Source organism: Trachypithecus francoisi, unplaced genomic scaffold, assembly GCF_009764315.1.
Source record: "Trachypithecus francoisi isolate TF-2019V2 unplaced genomic scaffold, Tfra_2.0 Lachesis_group0, whole genome shotgun sequence".
NCBI lineage: Eukaryota > Metazoa > Chordata > Mammalia > Primates > Cercopithecidae > Trachypithecus > Trachypithecus francoisi.
The window spans coordinates 170,684,207-170,710,514 of record NW_022681453.1 but is presented as its reverse complement, the minus strand read 5'-3'; the positions used below and the strand labels follow the sequence as shown (position 1 = coordinate 170,710,514).

Sequence of the window (26,308 nt, the reverse complement as noted above, 5' to 3'; positions counted from 1 at the left end):
TCTTACTGTTTGAAGGATACTTTCACTAAATATACTATTCTAGGATAAAATATTTTTTACTTCAGTGTTTTAAACTTGTCATGTCACTCTCTTCTTGCCTTTAAAGTTTCTACTGAAAAGTGTGCAGCCAGATATTTTGGAGCTTCATTGGATGTCATTTATTTCATTTTTCTTGCTACTTTTAGAATTTTTTTTGTTCTTGACTTTTGGGAGTTTGGTTTGCCTTGAAGTCATTGTTTTTGAGTTAAAACTGCTTGGTGTTCTATAACCTTCTTGTACTTGGATATTGATTTTTTTTTTTTTTTTTTAAGATTTGGTGAGTCCTCTTTTATTATCACTTTACATAAACTTTCTACCCCCGGTTCTCTCTATCCTCTTTTTATGGCCAGTGTCTCTTAGATTTGCCCGTTTGAGGCTATTTTCTGGATCTTCTAGGCATGGTTCTTTGTTCTTTATGCTTTTTCTCCTGTGACTGAGTTTTCAAATAGCTTGTCCTCAAGCTCACTAATTCTTTGTTTTGTATGATCAATTCTGCTAACAATGACATACTGCATTTTTCAATATATCAGTTGCATTTTTCAATTCCAGAATTTCTGCTTGATTCTTTTTACTTATTTCAGTATCTTTGTTACATACATCTGGTAGGATTCTAAACTCTTTCTCTGTATTTTCTTGAATTTCTTTGAGTTTCCTTAACACAGACAGAATTCTCTGTCTGAAAGGCCACATATTTCTATCTCTCTGGGATTGGCCCCTTGTGCCTTACTTAGTTTGTATGGGGAGGTCGTGTTTTTCTCAGTGCTCTTGATGCTTGTGGATGTTCATTGCTTTCTGGGCATTGAAAAGTTGGTATTAATTTTAGTTTTCACAATCTGGGATTGTTTGTGTCCATTCTTCTGGGAAAGATTTTTCATGTGTTCAGAGGAACTTGATTTTTATGATATAAGTTCTTGGTCACTACAGCTGTATCTGCATTAGGTGGCACCCCAGGCCCTGTTTAAAAAAAAAAAAAAAGCGTGATTCTTACAGACTGGTTGAGGTACTGCTTTGGTGATCTTGGATAAGATCCAGAAGAATTCTCTGGATTACCAGACAGAAACTCTTGTTATCTTCCCTTATGTTCTTCCAAACAGAGAGGAAATAGAGTCTCGTCTCTCTGCTGAGCTGTCCGGAACTGGGGGAGTGGTGTAAGAAGCACCCCTGTGGCCACCACCATCGGGACTGTGCTAGATCAGACCTAAAGCCAGCACAGCACTGAGTCTCACCCAAAGCCCGCCATAACCACCACTTGACTACTACCTATGTTCGCTCAAAGCCCTAAGGCTCCATCATCAGCAGGTTATTAAGCCAGCCAGATTTCTATTCTTTCCTTCAGGGTAACAAGTTTTCTTGGGCTCCAGGCAGGTCCAGAGATGCCATCCAGAAGCAATGGCTTGAAGTTGGAATCTCAGGAATCTACCTGATGCTCTATTCTACTGTGACCGAGCTAATACTCAAACCATAAGACAAAGTCATTCTCACTTTTCTCTTCTCTTTCCTTTCCCTGGCAGAGAGTCTGTTTCCATGTCCACCACAATCACAGGTCCATTTGGACTACTGCCAGGCTGCTGCTGATATTCATTTAAGGTCCAAGGGCTCTTCAGTCAGCTAGTGGTGACTGTGGGAAGCAGTGGTCTTCCCTCTGGCCCATGATGGGTCCACAAATGCCATCCAAGAGCCAAGGCCTAGAATTGCAGATCCCAAGAGCCTGCTTGATACTCTACCCTTGTGGCTGAGCTGGTACCTAAGCTACAAGACAAAGTTCCCTTTAATCTTCCCTCTGATTTTCTCAAGCAGAAGGGGTCTCTCCTTGTAGCCACCACAGCTTTGAAGCCAGTACAGCCCACTGTGTGTACTACCTGGTTACCACTGCTTGTAATTCAGGACTCAGGGACTCTTTAGTCAGCAGGTGATAAATCCTGCCAGGACTGGGTTCTTCCCTTCAGGGCAGCATATTCCCTTCTATCCCAATGTGTTTCTAGAAATGTCATCTGGGAGCTAGGCCCTGGAATGAGCACCTCGCAACTCTGACCACTGCCCTATCTTACTGTGGCTAAGCTGGTGTCCAAGTTGCAAGACAAAGTCCCCTTTGTCTTCCTTCTCTTCTCCTCAAGTGGAAGGGACAGGTTTCTTTTGGAGCTATGAGCTGCACTGCCACAGATTGAGGGAGGGTTATTTTATGTATCGGCATAAAATGTGAGAGAAAAACAATATGGAACATCTGATAGAATTTAAACATGTCAAGGCAATGTTTTGGTTAAGATACACTTTTTAAAATGTTCTTGCTTTACAAATACCTACAATTCAATAACATCAGAAAACCTAACTTATCTCTTTTTTTTTCTATATCTATTCTATGAAAGTGTGTTTCTCTAAACAAGAGCTCATCAATTATTTCCAATGTATGAAAGACTTAGAGCTTTCATATATATATGGAAACATATTTAAATCAGGATAGCTACTTTTACTATTTTTTCACATATAAGTAAAAACCTTTTATGGTTGCAGGAGTGGAAAACAGTGTTTGGATATTATTTAAACTTCAAGAATTAAGAATAAAGCAAAATAAATTATTTAATTTTCTCTCAGTTGACTTTGCCATGACAAAACTTAAATGAAAAGTGAATTGACCTCTTTCTATTAATTTCCTAATCTATGATATGTAAATTATCCTATGGCTCCTATGGCTCTGTGTTGCAATGGTTAGGGCAAGGATTCCAGATGTTCCTATTCTCTCTTTGACAGCTTTTAATTGTATGATCTTAACCTTTCTGTGCTGACACAGTCTCCACCTATAAAATAGGAAAAATATTAGTGCCTATTTAATAGTTTTTTTGATAATTAAATAAATCTAGGAGGTAAAGTTTTTAAGAGTTTCTAGAATATAATAAGCATTCATAATGTTAAGTAGTATTGCTATTGTTATTGTTTGGGTCCCTTTTTATAAAATTTCACATTTTATCCAGTTTAAAAATTCATAAATTTCACCCATATACCACATATATGCATATATTTTGTTGACTAGGTATTCTCTTCAGTTTTTGGCCTTACAGTTAGCCATACCTCATTTAAATTTAGGCCTTTAAAAGGGTATGCTGCTTTAGGAAATTTACTTAAATTTTTTGACTACAGTGTTTCCATCGGAACAATGAGGCTAACAATAAGAAATCTTCAAAAGAAGACATTCATGCAGCCAACAGACACATGAAAAAATGCTCATCATCAGTCGCCATCAGAGAAATGCAAATCAAAACCACAATGAGATACCATCTCACACCAGTTAGAATGGCAATCATTAAAAAATCAGGAAACAACAGGTGCTGGAGAGGATGTGGAGAAATAGGAACACTTTTATACTATTGGTGAGACTGTAAAGTAGTTCAACCATTGTGGAAGACAATGTGGTGATTCCTCAGGGATCTAGAACTAGAAATACCATTTGATCTAGCCATCCCATTACTGGGGATATACCCAAAGGATTATAAATCATGCTGCTATAAAGGCACATGCACACGTATGTTTATTGCGGCACTATTCACAATAGCAAAGACTTGGAATCAACCTAAATGTCCATCCATGACAGACTGGATTAAGAAAATGTGGTACATATACACCATGGAATACTATGCAGCTATAAAAAAGGATGAGTTTGTGTCCTTTGTAGGGACATGGATGCAGCTGGAAACCATCATTCTCAGCAAACTGTCGCAAGAACAGAAAACCAAATACCGCATGTTCTCACTCATAGGTGAGAACTGAACAATGAGATCACTTGGACACAGGAAGAGGAACATCACACACCAGGTCCTATTGTGGGGACTGGGTAGGGGGGAGGGATGACATTAGGAGATATACCTAATGTAAATGACGAGTTAATGGGTGCAGCACACCAACATGGCACAAGTATACATATGTAACAAACCTGCACATTGTGCACATGTACCCTAGAACTTAAAGTATAATAATAATAAAAAAAGAAATCTTCTGGGATTAGCACAGTTCTCCTCCAGTAGTAACAATCCATATGTGCCACTTCCCTTCCTTTTTCCCTTCTGTAGTGTACTTTACAGACTTCTACAGTAATATTACACTTGAAGTCAGAACGCCAAATTTCCTGACTCTATGGAAGCTGCCAAGTGAAGCATTGAAGCTAACATTTCCATGGCCTAGCATCTTGTTGTTTTGCAGGGGCAAACACTCTCTTTTTGGATAGCTTTTGCATTCAGTCGTATTGTCAGTGTTGTTAATGATGTTGCCTATTTAAGTATGCATTGAATAAAACATTCAAATCATGTTATTTTTAACTTCTGCATTTCCTTCCACACGTTTCTCTGATCTGAGATGTAAAATGTAATCTACATTGGGCAGACAATTATAGCCTGGTGAAACAAAGGGATGAAAAGCAGGGTGGAGGAGACAGAAGCAAAAACTTCAGACCTTAAAATGGCAAAAGCAATGTGGAGATTAGATTACGTTTTTTGTGTGTTTAGTTTTTTTGCCTTCTTTTCAAATCTCAGAGCTAAGAGATTCTGAGAGTTACAAAACAGCAGAAGTAAAACATGAGACCAGTCAATAAGGAGATAGCATTTTGCCTTCTTTTCAAATCTCAGAGCTAAGAGATTCTGAGAGTTACAAATCAGCAGAAGTAAAACATGAGACCAGTCAATAAGGAGAGATACTTGTAAAGATCAACAATCATGAGACTTATGTAGAATTTGTATTTTGCAGATGTTAAAGAAGACAGACTTATTGAAATGTATAGCAATTCCATTCAGTAAAGAAGTTGCTGCTCAGTCTTTCAGTGAATGTGTAGCATGAGGGGAATATGATGAATCTAATAACAGTTGATTTCTCTTTAAAAGAAGTGGTAAAATCTAACTTAAGAAGGTTAATGATGGGGCAAGATCTCATATATGAAGATTGGGGAAAGGTTATTTACTCCGTTGTTTAATTTTACAGTGAATGTCTGTTTACTTACCATGCCTTCCTGCCAGTTACACATTTTTGTAATAGTATTACAAATATGTAGTCATTTGTTTAAATTATGTATCAGCATAAAATGTGAGAAAAAAAGCCAATATTAAAGGTCTGAAAGATTTTAAACTTGTCAAGGCCAGGTTTTGGTTGAGATAAATTTTAAAAAATGTTCTTGATTTACAAAGACCTACAATTCAATAATATTAGAAAACCTAACTTCTCTCGTTTTCTTTATTCTGTGAAAGTGTATTTCTATAAACGAGGTCTCATCAATTATTTCCCATGTATAAAAAACTTAGAGCTTTCTTTCACAATGCTTTGTACCAGATCATTAATTATCTTGAAGCTTTCTCTCATTGAAAATCCTTTCACAAGTCAACCCTAATATGTTTTTGCTGCAAATATCAGTGGTTGCCTCAACATCATAAATTGAGAATATTATTGTCCTCTTATTTCTAAATATACAATCTTCATCTTTAAACTTAATCTTAACTTTTAAACTTACTAGGTAAACCTGCCAAATCCAGCTACTAGAAATTCTTTGTTTGAGTCTCTTGTCTTAAATATTCTCATAACTGCATTATTGTATACACAGCTTCTATGTCTGTTCTCCATTTTTAATCCTGATTGTTAAACCATTTATTTTCCTTTAAAAATTGTATATGAGAATTCGTAAATACATACGTGTTGAAAAGCAATACACAAATTTACAGGTTAGAAAGCAAAAGGGGACATCACCTGCTGACTATGACAAAGTGGTCATATGAAGCCAATCTTCCCTCTACACAACTATGAAAGCTACATAAAACGCCAGCAAAAAGCTGTTTGAAGTCTGAGCACAATAAAGGAAAGCAAGACTTTTGAAGGAAAGATGCTACAGGAAAGGAAACCAAAATGAAGTAAGGTAGATATTTTAAGCAGCTTTTGTTCATCAAGACATTTGTCTTGTCCTAAACCATGCAGGGTCATGAGTCCCAGAATCTGAACAGAATGCAGGGGAAAGGAAGGTGCTATTATAAGGAGAGTATCTGGCTGACTCATACAACAGGAGTTAAAAACACTGAAGTTTATGGTATGGAGAAAAAGCTTGGGTAGAGCTCCAGACTTTCACCTGACTCTCCTGAATACCTGCACTCTAGGAGTAAGGGCCCAAAGCCCATTCCCCGGAAGAGGCAAACATCTTCTGGAGTAGTTTATAAATTTTATAAGCATTTTTCACCATTTTGACCGCATAAGTCAAAATCAAATACAGATGACTCGAACTGTCAGTTGGTCAAAGTTGGAGAGATTTCATGAGCTGTAAACAACTCATTAAAATATCTGGAATAGATCATGGGTAGGAAACAAAAATGGAAAAATACAGGAAAAAAATGATACAGATATGTGGTTCATCGTGAAAAGTTCTAATGCAGGTGTAACTAGAGTCCTAGAAGAGGAGAAGGAGCCTAGAATAAAAGTAATAGTTAAAGAAATGCTGCCCAATAATTTTCTACTACTGACAAAATATGTCAAATTACAAATTCAGAAACACCAAGCAGAATAAATTCAAAAATCACACCAAATGTGTTTTAAAAAATTCCGCCTTTAAAAGGGAAAAACGAAAATAAAACATCAGACTAAAAATTATGTGAAAAATTATCCGAAAGCTGACTTTTCAACAGAAAAATTGGAAGCCAAATTTTACGGAATAATATTTACAAATTGAGAAATAAAAAGACCGACCAAAATGGATTATATATATATTGAAATCATCCTTCAAAAATAAAAGTAATATTAAGATATTTTTGGGCAAAGAAAAATGAAAAAATTTCCCATCTGCAGACCCATTCTCAATAAATATTAAGGACAATCACTTGAGTGAGAGAAAATAATCTCAGATAAAAGCAAATTAGTACAGTGAGGAAATAATCATCAAAAGGGCGAATGTGTAGTAAAACTAAAAAAAAAAAAAAAAAAAAAAAAAAAAAACTTTAAAATGACAACAGTGTATTTTGGGGTTTAAACAAATGTAGAATTATACTAAATGATGACATAAAACAAGTGAAAAATGAGCGAAATCAAAGTGTTGAAATGTTCTAGAATTTTTCAATATATGGTAAAATTAGCAATCTGCAATGGACTCTAATAAGTAGAGGATAGATACTGTAATCTCTGGGATAAGAAATAAAAGAATAATAAACTACAGTATTACCACAAGATAACAGAGAATAAATGCAATAAAAACAAAATAGTTCAATCAAAAGGCAAGACAAAGAAAAAAGAATGAAAGGAGAAAATAGAAAATAGAACATAGACTTAAATTCAAATATGTGTTATTGAATGTAAATAATATAATCAAGTGACAATCCTTCTATTTTTACAAAATACACACTCTAAATATAAACATAAGATATGAAGTAAAACAATGACAAAGAAGATCCTGTGAAATGCTGAACCAAACACAGTTGGTATAGCAATAAGAATGCAAATAAGAATACTTAAAAGCTACATACATAGCTGTAACTGTTTTCCACCTATTCAAGTAGCAAACATTTATTTATTTTTAACTTTTAAGTGTAAGGGCACAATTGCAGTTTTTTACATAGGTAAACTGTGTCATTGGGTTCGTTGTACACACTATTTCATCACCCAGGTATTAAGCCTACTATCCATTAGTTATTTCTCCTGATCTTTTTCCTCCTCTTACCCTCCACCCTCCAAAAGGCCCCAGTGTGTGGTGTTCTCCTCTGTGTGTCCATGTGTTCTCATCATTTAGCTCACAGTTATAAATGAGAACATGTGGTATTTGGTTTTCTGTTCCTGTGTTAGTTTGCTAAGGATAATGGTCTCCAGCTCCATCCATGTCCCTGTAAAGAACATGATATGGTTCATTTTTATGGCTGTGTAATATTTCATGGCATATATGTCTAACATTTTCTTTATCCAGTCTATCACTGATAGGCATTTAGGTTTATTCCATATCTTTGCTATTGTGAATAGTGCTGCAATGAACAAACAAACATGAAAAAATATATAATATCTAATGCTGGCTAGAGATCAATACAACTGGCATCCTCATGCTTTGTTAGTAGCATAAAAAGTATAGTCATTTTTGAAAATTTGAGAATATAAATAAAAACCTGTAAGTTGCCCATAATCTTTGGACCATAGATTTCAAAATGTAAAACTATGAAACTTTTAGTAGAACATATACAAGAAAATCCTCATGAACTGGATCAGGAAAAGTGTTATTATATATGACATAAAAAGCATACTACATTAAAGAAAAAAAATTAATGAGTGGCCTTTAGGCTGGCCCTGACAACAAAAGACTTATATCTAGAAAAATACATATATACACATATATGTTTGTGTGAATGTGTATACGTAAATGTCAAAACTCCAGTCAACAGACTTGAACAAATACTTCAGCTAAGAGAACATATGTATGGCACATAAACACATTAAAATATGTTTCTTCCTTTAAACTATGAGTTAAGAAAAACTGTTCAATATCATTAGTCATTAAGGAAATGCAAATTAAAACCACGGTGTGATTCCACTAGAAACCATTAGTATGGCTAAAACTTTAAAAGGTCCTTATGATACCAACTGCTGATGACAATGTGGAGCAATTGGAACTCTCATAAATTGCTGGTAGAAATTCAAACTAATACTTTTTTGGAGGGAAAAAATTTGAAGTTTCTTATAAAGTTAAGCATATAAGGACCAAAATATTGCCCTTGGTATTTACTCTAGATAAATACAAACTTATATTCACAAAAAAAGCCTGTATGAATGATTTATAATTACCAACATTTTTGAAAAACCCTAGTGTCCTTCAGCAGCTGAAAAAATATGCAAATTGTGGTATGTTCATACTGTGGAGAACTCAGTAACAAAAAGAACAAGCTATTAATATGCATAATTTGGAAGTATCTCAGAAGCATCAGCCTGAGTTAAAAAGCCAGTATCAAAGGGGCACACACTTTTTTATTCTACTTACATTCTTGAAAAGAAAACACTAATGATATAGAACAGATTAGTAATTGCCAGGTGTAAAATGGGTATGCCTACAAATGAATAACACAAGGAAGATTTGGGGGGTGATGCGGTGTTTTATGTACTGAATTTATTGGTGGTTACACAAATGTAAATATATGTTAAAATTTATGGAATTTTACACAAATGAAAGTGAATTCTACTGTATGTTAATTGAAAACTAAAAGCAGTGGATTAAAGACAAAAGATATAAATGGAAAAATAAGATTTTAAAAAATAAATCTTCTTAGTATAATCGGTTAGCTGTTTGAGGGACAATGAAAATTTAAGGACTAACTCTATACTATGCACAAAAATACCTATCAGATTGAATTAAATTTTAATTCAAAAAATCCAAAACAACAAGAAAGCCCTAGGGTAAATAGAGTTTGCTTTTATCTGTAATACGGAAGGAATAGTAAAATAGCGCCCATGTATATGACTAATACTTTAATTTTGGCAAAAATAGCTTATGCAAAATTAGAATTTAATTTAAAAAATTATCAATAATCAAAATCTAATCGTTGAGATATACTAAGCATAAGAGATTATAAAACTCTTAAAATAATAATTCTTCTAAGTTACCATGCATACATGTGTAAAGTTTGGAAGTATATATTGCATAAAGAGGAACTTCTAATAAAACATACAAAGAAGTGTTCTACCTCCTATCAAAAATAAAAATAGTCATAACTATGAGTTTTCATTTTCCACTTGTTTCACTAGCAAAATTAAGGGAAAAAAATGCACTGCCTAATGCTGATAAGAGTTCGATAAAACTGGCTTTCCCATGCTTTGATTCTATTCTAAACGTGGTTATAATCATTTTGAAAGCCATTTAAAAATATAGATGAAAAACTTAAGTTTTCAGTAATCTTTGAAACGATATTTATATCTTTGAGGCTTTGGGTATTTACCCTAGAATTTCCCAAAACATATGAAACACAATGTAAATGCCTCAGGATATTCATCTTGGACTTATTTACAAAAGTGAGAAGAGCCCCAATATATAATAGAATACTGAACTCATTCCCAAAGTTTCATGGAACACTAATCCAGATGCTTTGTGATAAGAGTTCAGTGGTCAAATAAAGTGGAAAAACTGCACATAATCTTCAATTTTGAAGTTACAATACAAACCAAAACAGTAAAGATTCTAAGATCTACTACAGGAAATAATTCTGCTAAAATTAATTTAACTCATATTTTTCCAAATGTAATATTTGTTAATATCATATATAATAAGTTTTGGGAAAATAAGTGAGTAACTAGCTTAAGGTTTTAATTTTTTTCATCTATTTCAAAATTGGTATGATTGTATCACTTTATAATAGAAAAGTATGTACAAACAACGACTAAGCTCAAATTACTGTCTCAACATTTTATAATCTGTTAGGAAGAGAAAGCCATTTTTAATTAATAAAGGCTATACTGTGAAAGAGTTTATTCTGCCTGGAGGGGAAATATTGAAGGAAGGTGTCAAATAAAGGACTCCCTCAATGTGGCTGAGATACAAACTATTCATAAGAAAGAATTATTAATTTTCAAACAATTAAAATTTAATTTGTGATAACTAAGAATTTTCTTTGAATGAAGAGTGTTACAAACAGTTACTCTTGTCTTATCTGAGATTAATGTAAGTATATGAAACTAGGAACTGTAGAGTCATGGTGGAAAGAATTTGGCCATTGGTATTAAATAAACCTTTGTCAAAAACCCCGTTTTTAATGACAAGCTACCTAGCAGAGTTATTTAAGAATTAGAGAAAATTTTAACCCAGTGCTCGGTTCATTAAAGGTGTCACTAAGTCATGGCAAGAATTTGTGCAGGGGAGGCAAAATTCCACTCCCATCTTCTTAGGGTCTTGGCTGGGCTGAAGAACAGTTATCTCACACATTTTCTATAGGTCTGGAATTCAAAAGAAGCTTAGTTAGGAAGCATTTGCTGAGGTTTTTTTATGAGGTTGCAGTCAAGTTGTTGGCCATGACATCAATAATCTCTTGAAGGCTTGATTGGATTTGGAGGGTCCACTTTTAACATGGTAATTCACACATGGCTTGCTTGAGTGTCTTCACAAAATGGCAGCTGGTTTCCCTGAGATATGATCCAAGAGAATGTAAGGCAGAAATCTTGTGAACTAGCCTGAGGAGTCACACACGATTATTTTTGCAATGTATGCTATTGGTTACATATGTTAGCCCTGTTTATTATGGAAGGAGACTAGAAGGAGACTATTATGGAAGGAGACTACATGACAGCATGAATACCAAGAGGTGAGGTTCAGTAGGAACAATCTTAGACGTGGCTAAAACAGCTTCATTTTCTCAAGCTACAATATGATTTATTTGTTCTGGGAAAACAAAGGCTATTGGCAGGTCAATGCAGACATCTCAGCTTGCGAATCAGGGGAAAAGAAAGCAACTCTCAGCATCTGAACACCAAATCTCTCAGAAGTTCTCTGACCCGGTGTAGCTCATATGTCCTCCTTTGGACTAAGTCACTGCAATCTGTTAGTCTTAGGGCCATGTTTCTAAACCCTGAGGTTAGCGACAGTGTGCTCTCATTGAAAGAAATCACTTGCGTAAGTGGGATGGAGAAAGAGATGAATGATGGAGCCATTTCAGGGTAGAGCAGAAAAATATCATATCCTCTTCATCATTATGTCAATTCCTAAACAAGACAGAGTTAAGAGGAATCACGCTTTGTTCGAAGAATCTGGAAATTATTTATTTTTTTATAGATTGGTATATCAGAGTTATTTAATGAGCATCAGGAGTAAGTAAAGATAATGGTACATTTTCCTTGTTTTCTCATAAAGTGGTAATTTTTAATGTTATTATATTCCTTCCCTGAAATATTTTAATGATAGTCTTTATTTTATGATTCTTTAGAATATGCATAAAAGCATTTATTCATTAATTACTGTTTTGCAAGTATAAGTCCTACACATTGTATTAGCATCTCTTAATTTTTGAAGAATAACTTCATCAGCTTAAATGTTTAAAGATAATAGATCTTTAGTAAGAACAGAATGTTCATATTTTATCATACATATTCTACACCTAGAATTAGCTCTAAAAGAAGAATATGCTCTAGTAACACCTCTAAATGATCACATTAGGCAAAATTGTCTTATAAGGTCAATATGGCACACTATTTAAAAATATATTTAATTAGACCAATAATAATTATTTAACCCAATTAAAAATAGAAAAAGCAATTTCTGCTGTGGAATTCCTATGTTTATTTTTTTTAAAAGAATGCTGTATTTAACTTAATTCACCATGTTAAACAATAATTACTGCCAATTTCTTTAAAAGCACACATACTTCTTATAGATGAATAACAAGAGTCACGTAATTTAAGGGAGAAAATGTTGTTTGAATATGACTTTTAGGTATTTTTCGGAGGTGATTTTACATTTTAGGAATTCACAGAGTATCCTTTATACTTATTGTGAATTGGTAGGTCACGTGATTTATCATGTTAAACTAGGTTAAATTACACCCCAAATTACAAGAATGGAAATCTATCTAGTGTAAAGAGAAAAAAAATATCCTGTACCTTTGTTATACAACTTATATTTCCTGTGTATGGATATGTTTCAAGGATTGCAGGTTCACTAAAAAATACTAAAGAAGTATAAGTTTATTCATAGAGGACAGGTTTGTATGTGAATATTTAATTTTCCTTCAATACCAGGTTATTCCTGATGGTTCTAGTGGGCTTTTCCTATATCACTAGGTTAGTATTTATATAACCTTGACCTTTAGAACTTAATGATATTAGCAATTAGTTTATGAACTTGGGGCTGCTAGCCATTATATTCAGTGACCACGATAAATTTCTTGACACATATATTTGGAAAAATTTCCTCTAGACACTTCAAAAGGCACTTTCCACTCATTTGAAATGCAATTAAGGTTACTAATACATGAATTTAAAACTAGATGAGTAACAGAAAAGAATTATCTGCAATAAAACCTATTTACTATACCTTGTAAACGCACTGTCATCAGAGGATAGATTTGGAATAAAATTAATACATACTGCAGCACGTGAGCCTAGGGGATGTGCCATATCATGGACACAACGTCAGTCTGAACTTAAAATTTCCCATCATGTACATTTGCTTTTCAACTTGGACTGTATTTGAATATTATTAATATATTTGCCCACAAGTAATTGTTTTAGAAATTACTCCTCAGCAGCAATATAAAATCTCAAACTGTGATGGCAACACTTACCAAGAATACTGTTTTTTTATTGCTTCATTACACCCGCTGGGCCATTTTTATTGTTGAATTTAATTGGTAAGTGTTCATTTTTCCAAATAATGCAAACACATCAGGGCAAAAGTGTGTTAGAATTAGCAAAGAATAACAGATGGTACATGAGGGTTAGCATATATATAGCTCTGTAAGTAGAGCTCACTTCTGGAATATCCTAATATTATTTGGAAGGAAATGCTTGTGCTTAATGAACAACAGGACACTTTCAGTAGGACACGAGGCAACGTAGAATTCGCTGGGCCCGTGTCTGTGTCTATTAATGGCTGTTTTGCGGTATGCCAAGCAAAATAACTTTGAGCTATTTAAATTTGGCTTATTGTCATCACCTAACATACAAGGCATACAAATCTAAAAATATCAGAGTTCTGGTGGTGAGCAGGAAGATAAAGGCATGTATTTCTGTAATGCTTCTTTCTAGATAATAATAAACCATTTATTAACACTTTAGATCTGCAAATCTACAAACCAGTCCAAATTTGCCCAATAATATTGAACCTTCCTTTTTTCTTCTCTTTCTTCCTCCTTTGGGTTCCCTTATTCCTGATTCAAATCTCCCCTCAATTCTCACTTGCACCTCTAAACAGAGGTTTGAATACTATGAATTGTTGTAAGTCTGTGAAATTAATATTTTATATAAAACCTCAAGGTATAGACTGAGGAAAACAATGTATGTGTGTGTGTTAGGCTTTAGTTAGTTTGGTTTTCTCATCTGAACCACAGGAGACACGATTTGTCACATTTTCTCAATTGCCCCATGTATGGTTCATATCTATGCCATTCTGGATAGGTAAGAGAGAAGTTAATCCATCACTTGGAGTTTGTGCCATAGGGCATGCCTCATGGATCCTCTCTCAGAATCCCAGTTGAGAAAGACAGTTCATAAGAACTCAGGGATGACCTTGAGGCCAACTTTAGTAATGAGAAAAACTTAACCCTAAAGGACAAGAATTCCAATTGAAAAAAAACTGTAGAAATGTTGGAGTTACTAGTTAAGGAATGGATTGTACACCTAATGAAGAAGGAAAAAAAAAAAAAAGAAAGAAAGAAATGCTGGTTTTTCTGCTAAGCCTAGAAGGCTGTTGGGCTTTCTAACAGAACTTGCTCTAAATCAGCGTATATTCTCTGCTCAGCAGCAATCCAGCTGGATTGTTTCTAATGCCATTTGGATATTTATTTTTATGCACTTGTCTTTGTAACCAGTGTTACAGATGAACTACCAGTCCTTATGAGAAAATAAAAAAAGAAATGAAATAGAAATGCTTAAAACCAAGAAGTTCCTAATACCATGAGAAGATATTTCTGTAGATATTTGAAAATATTTTTAAAAGTATGCACAGGGCCCAACGCGATAGCTCATGCCTGTAATCCCAGCACTTTGGGAGGCCGAGGTGGGCAAATAAGGAGGTCAGGAGATCGAGACCATCCTGGCTAACACGGTGAAACCCCGTCTCTACTAAAAATACAAAAACTTAGCTGGGCGTGGTGGCGGGCACCTGTAATCCCAGCTACTCGGGAGGCTGAGGCAGGAGAATGGCGTGAACCTGAGAGGGGGAGCTTGCAGTGAGCCGAGATCACGCCACTGCACTCCAGCCTGGGTGACAGAGCGAGACTCCATCTCAAAAAAAAAAAAAAAAAAAGTATGCACACATATTTGTATGTAAACACATTCACACAATAACTTGCTAAAACATATAGCAGAGTCTGTGTGTTTCTTCCAATGCACTTTCCTATATGAGGCAAGACTATTATAGGTAGGATTTAGCAGGAATACTGTGTTAACTGCCATTGGTCTTTCATCTCTCCACTCCAAGTCTCTCTTCATAGTGTTGTAAGCAGTATCTTATGAAACTACAAATCTATCATTTTACTTACTAAAATAAATCTAATGCTTTGTCTTTGTCCACAGAATAAACTTTGAAAATTTGGTTTCTGCCTCTTAGGGCTCTTTCTTTCCCATCTTTCCTCCATGATTCCTGTGTACACTCCATTTCTGGTATTGAAAGGTGAAGTTTGGATTATTGATTACAACTTCATGAATTCTAACAACGTGCACGATGTCTAGACCCACTTACTTAATAACATACAACATACCCTTTGCCATATTCAGAGGTTCTGGAGAATAGGGTGTGGATATTCTTGTGTGTGGAGCTTGCATCATTCTGCCTACCACAGCTACCCTGGGAGAAAGGAAGACTGGGAAAGAAAGTCTCTCAGTGGCCAACTGCATCCCAGTGACAACTCTACATTATTGTGGACAGCTATCACTGCTGTCAGACATACGATTCTGCACAGTTGAGCCTCCTTTGCTATTTTACTTATTTTACTCCACAAGTTATAAACCAATGTTAAAATAATATTTCCTAATTTTAATTAAATATATATCTATTATAATGCTTTCAAGTTTAATGTTGAATTTTACTTTGAGTAAAATGTGTAAGTATTCCTCATGATAACTTTGTTCCCTTCTGGTTTCATCACTAACTTCACTCTCCTTACAAAAAGAATGAAATGGAATATCTACGTAATATTTTAAAAGTACATACATGTCTTTGTGTGTGTGTGTGTGTGTGTGTGTGTGTGTGTGTGTAGGGTGAGAGGGAGAGAGAGAAAAAAGTCACCATAGAAAAGTTTTCTTATAAGTTGATTTTTCTAAATTTTTTTTTTGTTGTTGTTGTTGTTTTTTTTTTTTTTTGAGGCGGAGTCTTGCTCTGTCGCCCGGACTGGAGTGCAGTGGCCAGATCTCAGCTCACTGCAAATTAATTATGGTCTTAAATAGTTTAAACCACCCAAAGTGCTCCATTAGTTATCATGAGCTTGAGAAATAGATGTGTATCACCAGTTCATTGAAAAACATATGGTGTTGATTAGTGCTTAGCACTCTTATTTTAATAGACTTCGATTAAATAAATGACTGCAGTGTATTTCCACAGTACGAGATGCCAGTTAAAAGTTGATGCTAGAAAAAGGTACCGAACAAAGAAACAAAGAAACATTAGTGAAGAATGGCCTGGCAATTTTTGAAGAATTTGTTCATGTCTTTTTATATGTGGGAAGATTTTAGATTGTATGATCTCCTCATTTGTTATAATCTAGGATGTCATAAGGCCCTGACTCTAAAGCCAGAGCCTGAGTTCAAAACCCAGTTCTGCCACTTACTGGCTGTGAATCAATGTTCTCATCTGTAAATTGGGGATAATTACGGTACCTACCTTATTGGCAGTGCTTTGAGGGTTAAGTGAATTAGCATTCGTAGCTAGTAACATTATATAAGTGTTTATTTATAAACAAACACTAAAAATACTGATATTTTCATTAATGTCCTTCATAAAATACCAGTTGATTATGAACAGTCTCAAATATGGTATTGGTGCCAGTTAGACTCTAAATACTTGTTTTGAACAAGACATATTTTATGAATACTGGGTTCTAACCTATCTAGTAAGAGCACGAAATAAAGTAAGATGCTGGGATTTCAGTAGGAAATTATTCTCATAAGATCAAAAATATATCAAATTCTTATGATCAAGCTCATTTGCCCCCTGTTGTATACAGACTTATAAGGAAAGTCAGATCACAATCAGAAGGTTGCATGATGGTCATGAAATCAGGACAGGTAAAGTGAAATGAAACAATAATTTTATAACTTCAGGACATGGCAGCTGCAACATCTCCGGCGACAGAGATGGTCATGCCACTAGCCAAGTTTTCACTACAAGACTTGTCTCCACTGAAGAGTGCTTTAACAGACCCAGGTGACACTCCCTTCTCTGGCTTGTTCATGTGTTTCCATGGTTGACCATTTCCTTCAAATCAGTATTTCTTCATGTCTCTCGATGTGTTTATTCAAGTTACGTCAAATTACTTCTGAACTCATGCTGGTCTGGGAGCAATCTTTCTCTCCAAGATGACTTTGCAATTTTTTCTTCTGACACAGTATGTATTGATTTCAAAGATTAATTCTTCAGAGACCTTTCTTATTTTGAAATTCCTAAAGAAAAACCTCACTTTCTAACTCCAATTACGTGAAGTAAACTTGCTTAATTAAGCAATCAGAATGCAAAACTGGTAGAATTTGGAAACATAATTTAAGACAGTGTAAGTGTTTGTCTAGGAAAGTCCCAATTTGTGCCTATATACAATTTTAGTAAAATATTATTAACAGTTGAGCTAAAACAAGTCAACGTGAGTTGAGTTGAGATCTACTCTTTCATGCCACCTTCTGCCACTGTCCTGTCATGCAATAAAGAAAGTTATCGAGTTAACACATGGTTAAATCTACAATAGAGTCAGCAATAATATCCCTTTCTCTGCACAGGTTTCAGACAAAATAACATCTTTCTCCCCAGGGTGCTTTTCCAGGTGGGACAGAAATCTTTTATTTTTAAAAAAGAAAGTGGGCTGGGTATGGTGGCTCACGCCTGTAATCCCAGCACTTTGGAAGGCCAAGGTGGGTAGATCATGAGGTTAGGAGTTCAAGACCAGCATGGCCAAGATGGTAAAACCCTGTCTCTACTAAAAATACAAAAATTAGCTGGGCATGGTGACAGGTGCCTGTAATCCCAGCTACTCGGGAGGCTGAGGTAGGAGAATTGCTTGAACCTAGGAGGTGGAAGTTGCAATGAGCCAAGATCACGCCACAGCACTCCAGCCTGGATGACAGAGTGAGACTCTGTCTGAAAAAAAAAAAAAAGAAAGAAAGAAAGTGAACTTTGAATGGGTAGATCATATTTAAATACTTGTATTATTTGTTTTAGGAAAAAAAGATTGCCACTCTCCATGGTTTTTGCACATAAAATTGTAGTTTAGCTTTTATTAAGCCTGCAATAAAAGTTATTTTACTAAAGAGCACCATTGAATTAGAAATTTGTATGACACTGACAATATTATATCTAAACATTTGTCTACTATGTCATTTAATTTGACTTAAATGTTCTCTTAGTATTTAATTTCTGTCCCCGATGATTATTAATCTATACATTTATTAGTTGAAATTTACAATTTTAAAGTTTCCACAAACTTTTCCATTTTTATCACGGGAATTTTAGATCGGGTAAAGTAGATTGCTCTCTCATTGGTAGAGTATAGATATAATGAACTGAAGTTGATAGTAAATAATAATATTCAATGTACAGCAAAGTATCTCCTGATTTCAGCATTTCTGGAAGAAAATTCATGTTTACTTAAAACATATTTTAACCTACCTAAAAACTCAGGATAAGGCAGGATTTTTAAAAAAAAAGATTTTAAAAAATGGCCAGGTGACACCACTACAAATTTTTTAAATGGAGATCTATGGAACCACAAATCTATAGCATCTTAGCATGTGAAGGAACTTCATGGCAGTGTAGTCCATTTGTCCTTTTTTGTTTTGTTTTGTTTGAGACATAGTTTCACTCTTGCCACCCAGGCTGGAGTGCAACTTCCTCCTCCCGGTTTAAGCGATTCTCCTGCCTCAGCCTTCCGAGTAGCTGGGATTATAGGCACCTGCCACCACGCCTGGCTAATTTTTGTATTCGTAAGTAGAGACAGGGTTTCATCATGTTGGCCAGGCGGGTCTCGAATTCCTGACCTCAGGTGATACACCCACTTCGGCCTCCCAAAGTGCCAGGATTATAGCCATGAGCAACTGTACCCGGTCCCGTTTGTCTATCCTTAACTCTAGTACCATCAAGTGTTTTGCTTGTGTAGCTGAATTCTGAGAGCATCATCAAAAGCAAAAGTTGTATCAATTAACACACACAGTGTTGAAGATTTGAGATCTGCCACAATTAGAGGAAAATTAAATTCTAAAAATGTATGTTGAAATGATTTATCTCCCTTGAAGTCAAAGCAAACAACAAATTGTAAGATATATTTTAAAGACAAAACACCATGCTGCACTGAGGTCAATAATGGTCCCATGAACGTGAGTGTGAAATACCACTTTTCCAAGCGGGCCAGGATTCATTGCATTAGAAGGCAACGAAGATCATTTCTCCACCTCCTTCTTACAAATGGGAGAACAGTCAGAGGGGTGAAGGGTTTGCTGGAGGCCACACAACTTGAACATGTTAGAATCAGCACATTTTGATAATCCTTGCTTTTTATACAAGTACTGTAAGTAGATTAATGATCAGAACTCCTAAAAGTGATCTTTGAATTCACTGGAGAATTGGAGTTGATATTTACTTTAAAATTCACATACTGACAAAGTGAAACTCACGGTTTTGTGCCCTACATTTCTTAAATCTTAACCTAAATAAAAAATGGAACTTTTTAAAATTAACAGTTCTTTCACGCAATAAGAGTAAAATATTAAAAAATGCAAAAAAAATTGTTAAAAACTAAATTAAAAAAAACACTAAAGCACAAAAAAGGTAAAAAAATAACTAATAGTTCTAAGACCTCCATTTTGCCAAGTTACCCATTTTAATTAGAAAGCAACATTCAAAAGGGCAATTATAGTTTGATAATCTACTAAACCCATTTTTAAATGAAAACATATGTATTAATGACACAATAGAAATATACTTTTACAAGTAACTTTCATAAAGAATCCTTGGTTTTAAAACTTCTCATTCTCGAGAGGCTGAAGCAAGCAAATCACGAGGTCAGGAGTTTGAGACCAGCCTGGCCAATATGGTAAAACCCCGTCTCTACTGAAAATACAAAAATTAGCTGGTCATGGTGGCGTGTGCCTGTAGTCCCAGCTATTTGGGAGGCTGAGGCAGGAGCATCGCTTGAACCCGGGAGGCGGAGGTTGTAGTGAGCCGAGATCACGCCACTGTACCCCAGCCTGGGTGACAGAGTGAGACTTCATCTCAAATTTAAAAAAACAAAACAAAACGAAAAAAATTCTCATTCTCTGAAAATCAAAGCACTTAAGAGGAGCAGAATGCATACTGTTACCTTTAAGATAATTTAATTTTAACTACCCCAGTTAGATGAATATCTATGAAAAATAAAAAGGAAAAATGTCCAAGGAACTTCCTCTCTTAATAATACTATATGTAACCTTAACTATTCATGCTATAGTTTTAACTCATTATGTTTCTTTCATTAATAGAAATGGGCAGAAGCTAAAAACCACCTTCATTTAATAGTATTTCTTTATTTGCTTTAAGATTTGTATTAAGGTTCTTCCTTGCCTTTTCAGGTCTAAGAAACCCAGTTTTTTATAATTTAAATTTATAAATTTATTGTCTAATACTTAATCTGTCATATTTTTTCTTAGATCTATATTTATATCCATATCCATAATTTTTCTATTTGGAGCTTAAATCTAAATATAATGCATTTGAGAAATATAAATATAACAAAATCTTTACTAAAGTCTCCTACATATGAAAAAAACTCTATATGTATAATTATTTTTATATTAAATTTACTACCCTGCAATACATTTTTATTTATAACAACTGCTATAACAAAGTAATTTTCAATTTGGATTCTTTTAACAGTCTAGATTGATTGAGTTCTACAAACTTATTAAACAATCTTTCAAGCTTATTTGGGTAATAGAAAAATATGTTAAATAGTACTGTAGTGAAAAATGAATATTACCTAATTTTATCTTTTTAGTGGGTTTCTACTCTCTCTAAGTCGAATTTGATAGTGATACATTCGTCAGTATATCTAGGATAGCAAATAAATTTTGTCTTATATGGTAAACCTGAATAATTTGTGGACCCTGCAATGTGCCGAGTGTTTGAAACCAAATCCAGCCTCTGAAGGAAAGATTGTCATAATTGATTAGTTATGTCTGTCATGGATGTGCATCAGGTTATCAAGTTCTTCATATGGGAGTTTTTTAACTTTTACTCAAGTATGTTTGGAATTAGGGATACAGCTGGGATATTTAATTAATTTAACAAAAAAACATGGTTTTGGTTAGGTGGTAATTTGTTTTAAGACATTTTCTTGACAAATATTTTTCCTTGGAAGTTTGGGTTACTTATTTTAATATTAATGATTGCAAGAGAGCTGGTATACTACTTATGTATTTATGCATAATAATATTACAGAAATTTTATGTCTTAAGACAACACACATTTATTAGCTCACAATTTCTGAGGCGCAATGGTCCGCACATTACCTAACCAGGACTTCTTCCAGGCTACCATAAAGATACAGGCCAGGATGTGTTTTTGTCTATAGTTCAACTGGGGAAGGAACCACTTCCTCACTCATATGTTTGTTTACAGTATTCAGCTGCTTATTACGGTCTCATTTTTTTCCACTGGTTGTTGGCCAGAGACTACCCTAAGATCCTTGCCACATAGTCCTCTTCATAGGGAAACTCATAATAAGCTCACATTTTCTTTCAGATTGTAGAAGTGAAATATAAGACAACATGAAAAAGCTTTGGCAGCTTGCTTCTTCAAAGTTAGTGAGGGAGAATCTCTTCTCACCAAATGGGCATTACTCTCTTTTTGTAACATAATCCCACTCATGATGTACATCCCATCACCTTTACCATATTCTATTGGTAGAAGCAAGTTACAGGTTCTACCCTCCAGGAGAGCAGACTGTGGAAAGGTCTGATTAACTCAAGGTGGAAATTAGAGGGGCTATCCTAGAATATATCTGCCACAGTTAGGATGCGCAAATTCTTCAGGGAAATTTATTTGGGTATAAGAAAATATTCTCATATAGCCTGAAGATATCCTGAATCATCATTAGTACCTGTTCTCCTCCTTTAATGATGAAAGGGAGAAAATTGTAAATGGAAACATTGATCTAAGAGTAAGACATTTATAAGAATGGTTATGGAAAAATTGGATGCAGATAATATGAGAAAATCTATGTTACAAAAAGACTAGGCATGGACAGCAGTTGAAATCACCAAAGTATTAAAATGTATTGTAAGAAGACAGAATCAATGAGATAAGGAAAAAGAGCTGAGACTTTAAGCATTATAAATGAGGGAGGGAAAAAGCAAAACTGTCTCTTAACAACAACAACAACAACAAAAAACGGAATAAAAGCATATAGCTACTAGATTTACAAGCCGAAATCTTCATCAGAATTCTTCTCTTAGCATTACTGACTGTTAAAAGTCATAGTCAGTCTAGCCTACATTATCTCTGTCTTCTCAAGCTCCACAGAGAACTAGGATATTGTGTGATGTGATATGCAAATATCCCAAGTGGCTAAACTAGTGCTAGACACAGGGCAGGTGCTTAAAATATATTTGTCATATGACTTTTCAATAGCTTGTAGGGTGCCTATTTTTTTCTTGGCATAACTTTTCACAAGATATACATAAAAACAATCATTCTCTAATTCAGGTCTTCAGAAATTTTTGAGGCAAACCATTCTTAAGTTTTATATAAGCTGTTTTAGATCCAAAGTAGGGTAGAACTAGCTGAAAGCGCGAAGATATTTGGTGCATTTTCAAGAAAATAGGGTTGATGCTTAAAATACCTTAAAAAAACATGGTCTGAGAATTCAAGAGCAGGACTCACAGTGCAGCCTCAGCATCCCTGGTGTGATCGCAGACATGCTGTGTGGCATAACTCCAGGGGGATCATGTTTTGCCAAGGAGGCCCTGATGGCATGACTGATTCAAGAAAACATTCCTAAAATAGGAACAATAGGTCAGAATACAGGAAAAGATTTGCATACCATTGACTAAAAAAATGTAATAATAGTAATACAATTTTCCGTTGGACTTTGAAACTTTGAAGAATACATTCGTGATATTGAAATTTAAGACACACCTGATTTATTTATATAGTAGTAGATTCTACTTGAATAATTTACCTTTTTTAGCAAAATATTTTTGTTTTTATTTTTGAGGTTAAGCTATGGGCTCCCATTTGGCCTCAAAAATATTTTAGTGCTTTCATGGTGAGTCATTTGAAGATTAAGGTAAAATTTCTTTTTGAAACTGAGGACTCAAAATAGAAATTCTGATTTGAAGCTTACAACTCTAAAAAGTCTACTGCTTAAAAGGGAGAAAGGAATGCATTTAAAAGTTTCATTCTGTATCTCATTCTGCCACTGTGGGCTTAATTTTTGTAGGTGAATCTGCAAATACTCAGTTAAGACTTCCATCACCTTGTAATAGCCATAATTGTATTGAGACCATCAAATTTAGTGTGATGCTGGGATGTGATAAAAACTGTACTTGAAATACAATCCATTAACCTTGATTTGCCTTATGTAGTCTTCTATAATGTAATTTCCTATCATAAAAGTAAGATATTCCTAATTAAAATATTCTCATTTTGAAAGTTCCTAAGTGATATTTAAGTTAGGAGACTGTGTAAAACAATTAATGCTTTTTAATAAAGACAAACAATTGAGATTATCTGCTGTTCTGTGACTTTCCCCCCGTTTATCTTTAATATCTGAGTTGTGTGGCTAAATATTGGTGAGTTCGTTAGCTGTGCTATATGCAAACACACACCACTGAAGCTGAATGTTGTGTTACAATATATGTATGTTAGATATTTACAGAATTACAGTCATGCTATTTTTATGTCTGGGGAATTTCCAGATGCTGTAGTTTTAATTTTTAATTCACACTGCACTCTAGTGGGGAATTAAATCAAAGCGAAATTATTTTTATAATGGTACTCTATAGCACTAACTGTGAACTATTTACAGTTTTAATAGTGAAATGTAGAAGATATTGTAACCCACTATAACTTTCTCAAATGCTTAATGCTATAAATATGATTTTGTATATTATAGATAATATATATTTAATATTTTACCATAACAGTAAAATACACTTTTCTACATTAGTCTTAGAGGAAGATTCACTACTGAAGTAGTTTATTTGATTAATATATATATGTATTCCAAATATGCTACATAAAATCTATATACATATATACATATGTACAATTTATACGGATATATACAATATGTATATGCATATATATGTATATACAGATGTAAGCAATACTCTCTAAATTCTAATACAAGGAAATGCTGAATAAAAGTTACTTATTTTTTCATCCAAAAAAGGCCAAATTTCTTTCATAAATTTTATGAATAAAAATGAGATTTAAAAATATTTGCCTATAAAGGTTCATTACTATTCTTAATTTTATGAAGCAATTTAACTTAAATCCTGCACAGGCAACTTTGGCAGCAATGTGTGGCTACAGCCACCTTTTGAATCACCTAATAATTTTTTTTCATTTTTTCTAAGTTATTTCAAATTAACTTTAGTGCTTTTAAAATCGACTTATGATATTGTCTCTGGAAATTGTATTCCAGGTAAGCAGTATCTAATCTCATGACATTAGTACAGTATTTTTCCCATTTTACTCTATATTTGCTTATTCATGATTTCCACAACCTTTTACCATTTATAAAGGTGATTTTAAATGCTTTCTGCAAAATGACATATTGCAGTAGCAGTTGTATCATCATATTCTTACAAATAATAAATCTTTGTTATATGTTTACCTTCATTTTATGAGTTGGTCAAGAAAATTGTATAAAAATTATAAACTCCATTAGGATTTGTATATATCATACAAATTACAACTCCCCTTTTGTGAAATGGACTAGATTGATGTCTTCCCATACAGTACTTTTTTTTCCATGATAAAGCAATTTTAAGAACGCTTTATAAGAGACTCTATAAGGAATTCAAAATTGGTGGATTCCTCTTTTCAGAAGAGTAAGTTTTTTTAAGCAACGTTTGTAAAATGTGGGGAATATTTAGACATTAAATTTTATTTTTTTCAATGAAATTATTTTTAAAGAAATGGCCAAAATCTGTCACCTGTGGTGCTTTGTATACATATTATTAAAACCTAAGAATATAAAGCTGCTTACCAAATAAACTTGTAATTTTGACTTTTTAATGAAATAGCCAGCTGTCGTCTACCCTGTTTGTATTTCAAAGTTATCGCCATGAAGTATCTCTAGATTAGATTTTTATTTTGTTTTCAGTTGAACCAAAAATAATTTCTGGAGATACTATCACATCAAGATTTCTAAAGGGATTTTTAGTGTTTAGCATTGGTCTCTGCCACTATTTATATGAGGTTGTCTGTGCTAAATCTCTTCTAGATATGTAAATTCCTATCTGCTAACTTTTTAAAAAATTATATGTTGGGAGAAGTCATTGTAAAACAAGAATATTTTGGTTTATTTATACCATTTACAGTCCTATGACTTTGTAAGTCATTTGTAAAACTACTTACAATGTGGTTTATTGTGCACTAAACTGTCTGTTAGTGGCTGTCATCTACTGACGTTTCATTGTCAATTCAGATTATCTTAGAAACTTGAGATTCTTGGAGATTTTAGAGGCTTGCCGCTTTGACAAGGCAGCAGATGCAAGAACAATGAGTAAAGCCAATCATGGACAAAACGATGTAACCTGGCTCGTTAACATTAAGATAAAGCACTGACATTATTTGCAGGGAAAATTTTCTACTCATTAAAATTGGGTTTGGTTGTCAACTAATATACACTATTTTACATACTTTAATTTTATATTAATGATTGTGGGAGTTATGATAGGATTGAAACAGTAAAGCGAATATGAAGTTTGTAAATTGTTACTTATGTGGTGGTTGGCTGGATACCTCTGTGTGTGTGTGTGTGTAAATGGCTTATAATCTTAATTGAAACTGATAATAAATAGAAGGAATCAGTTGAGGTGTATTAGATTTTTTGTTGGTTGGTAGCTCAGTTATTCAGAAGGAGAATTTGAATTAGATAAAATGACTTAGAACTGTGTTCCATATTGGATTTTCAACCCTCAACCCTTTCTTTTCTGAATTGAATTTAACTACCTGTTCACAGGCAGGAGAATTCTGAGCTTTCTACAGGGCTGGGGAGCCTTTCCATTGTAATTGTGTATATGGCAAGCAAGAAGATAGGAGAAAGTCATTTCGGGCAAATTTGAGATAAAGAGCCATCCGATGGTGGACCGCACGTGAAGCAGTGAATGTTTCCCTCATTCTTCAAATCACATAGTTTATTTCTGGCACAGGATGAATGAGCAAAGGATAAAGAGAACAGGA

At 34.2% G+C, this 26,308-nt stretch overlaps 1 protein-coding gene and 1 long non-coding RNA gene across 2 annotated transcripts in view; one reads left to right on the top strand and one right to left on the bottom strand.

Moving 5' to 3' along the window:
- The window catches only part of ZNF385D (zinc finger protein 385D), a 988,862-nt gene that overhangs the window by 180,135 nt on the left and 782,419 nt on the right, over positions 1–26,308 (top strand). The gene's annotated exons all lie outside the window — the stretch shown is intronic.
- LOC117084236 overlaps positions 1–26,308 on the bottom strand; it is a 168,014-nt gene that overhangs the window by 55,131 nt on the left and 86,575 nt on the right. The window contains exon 2 of the long non-coding RNA XR_004437364.1: positions 22,775–22,888. This is a non-coding gene — a long non-coding RNA (uncharacterized LOC117084236). The remainder of the gene's footprint in view (positions 1–22,774; positions 22,889–26,308) is intronic.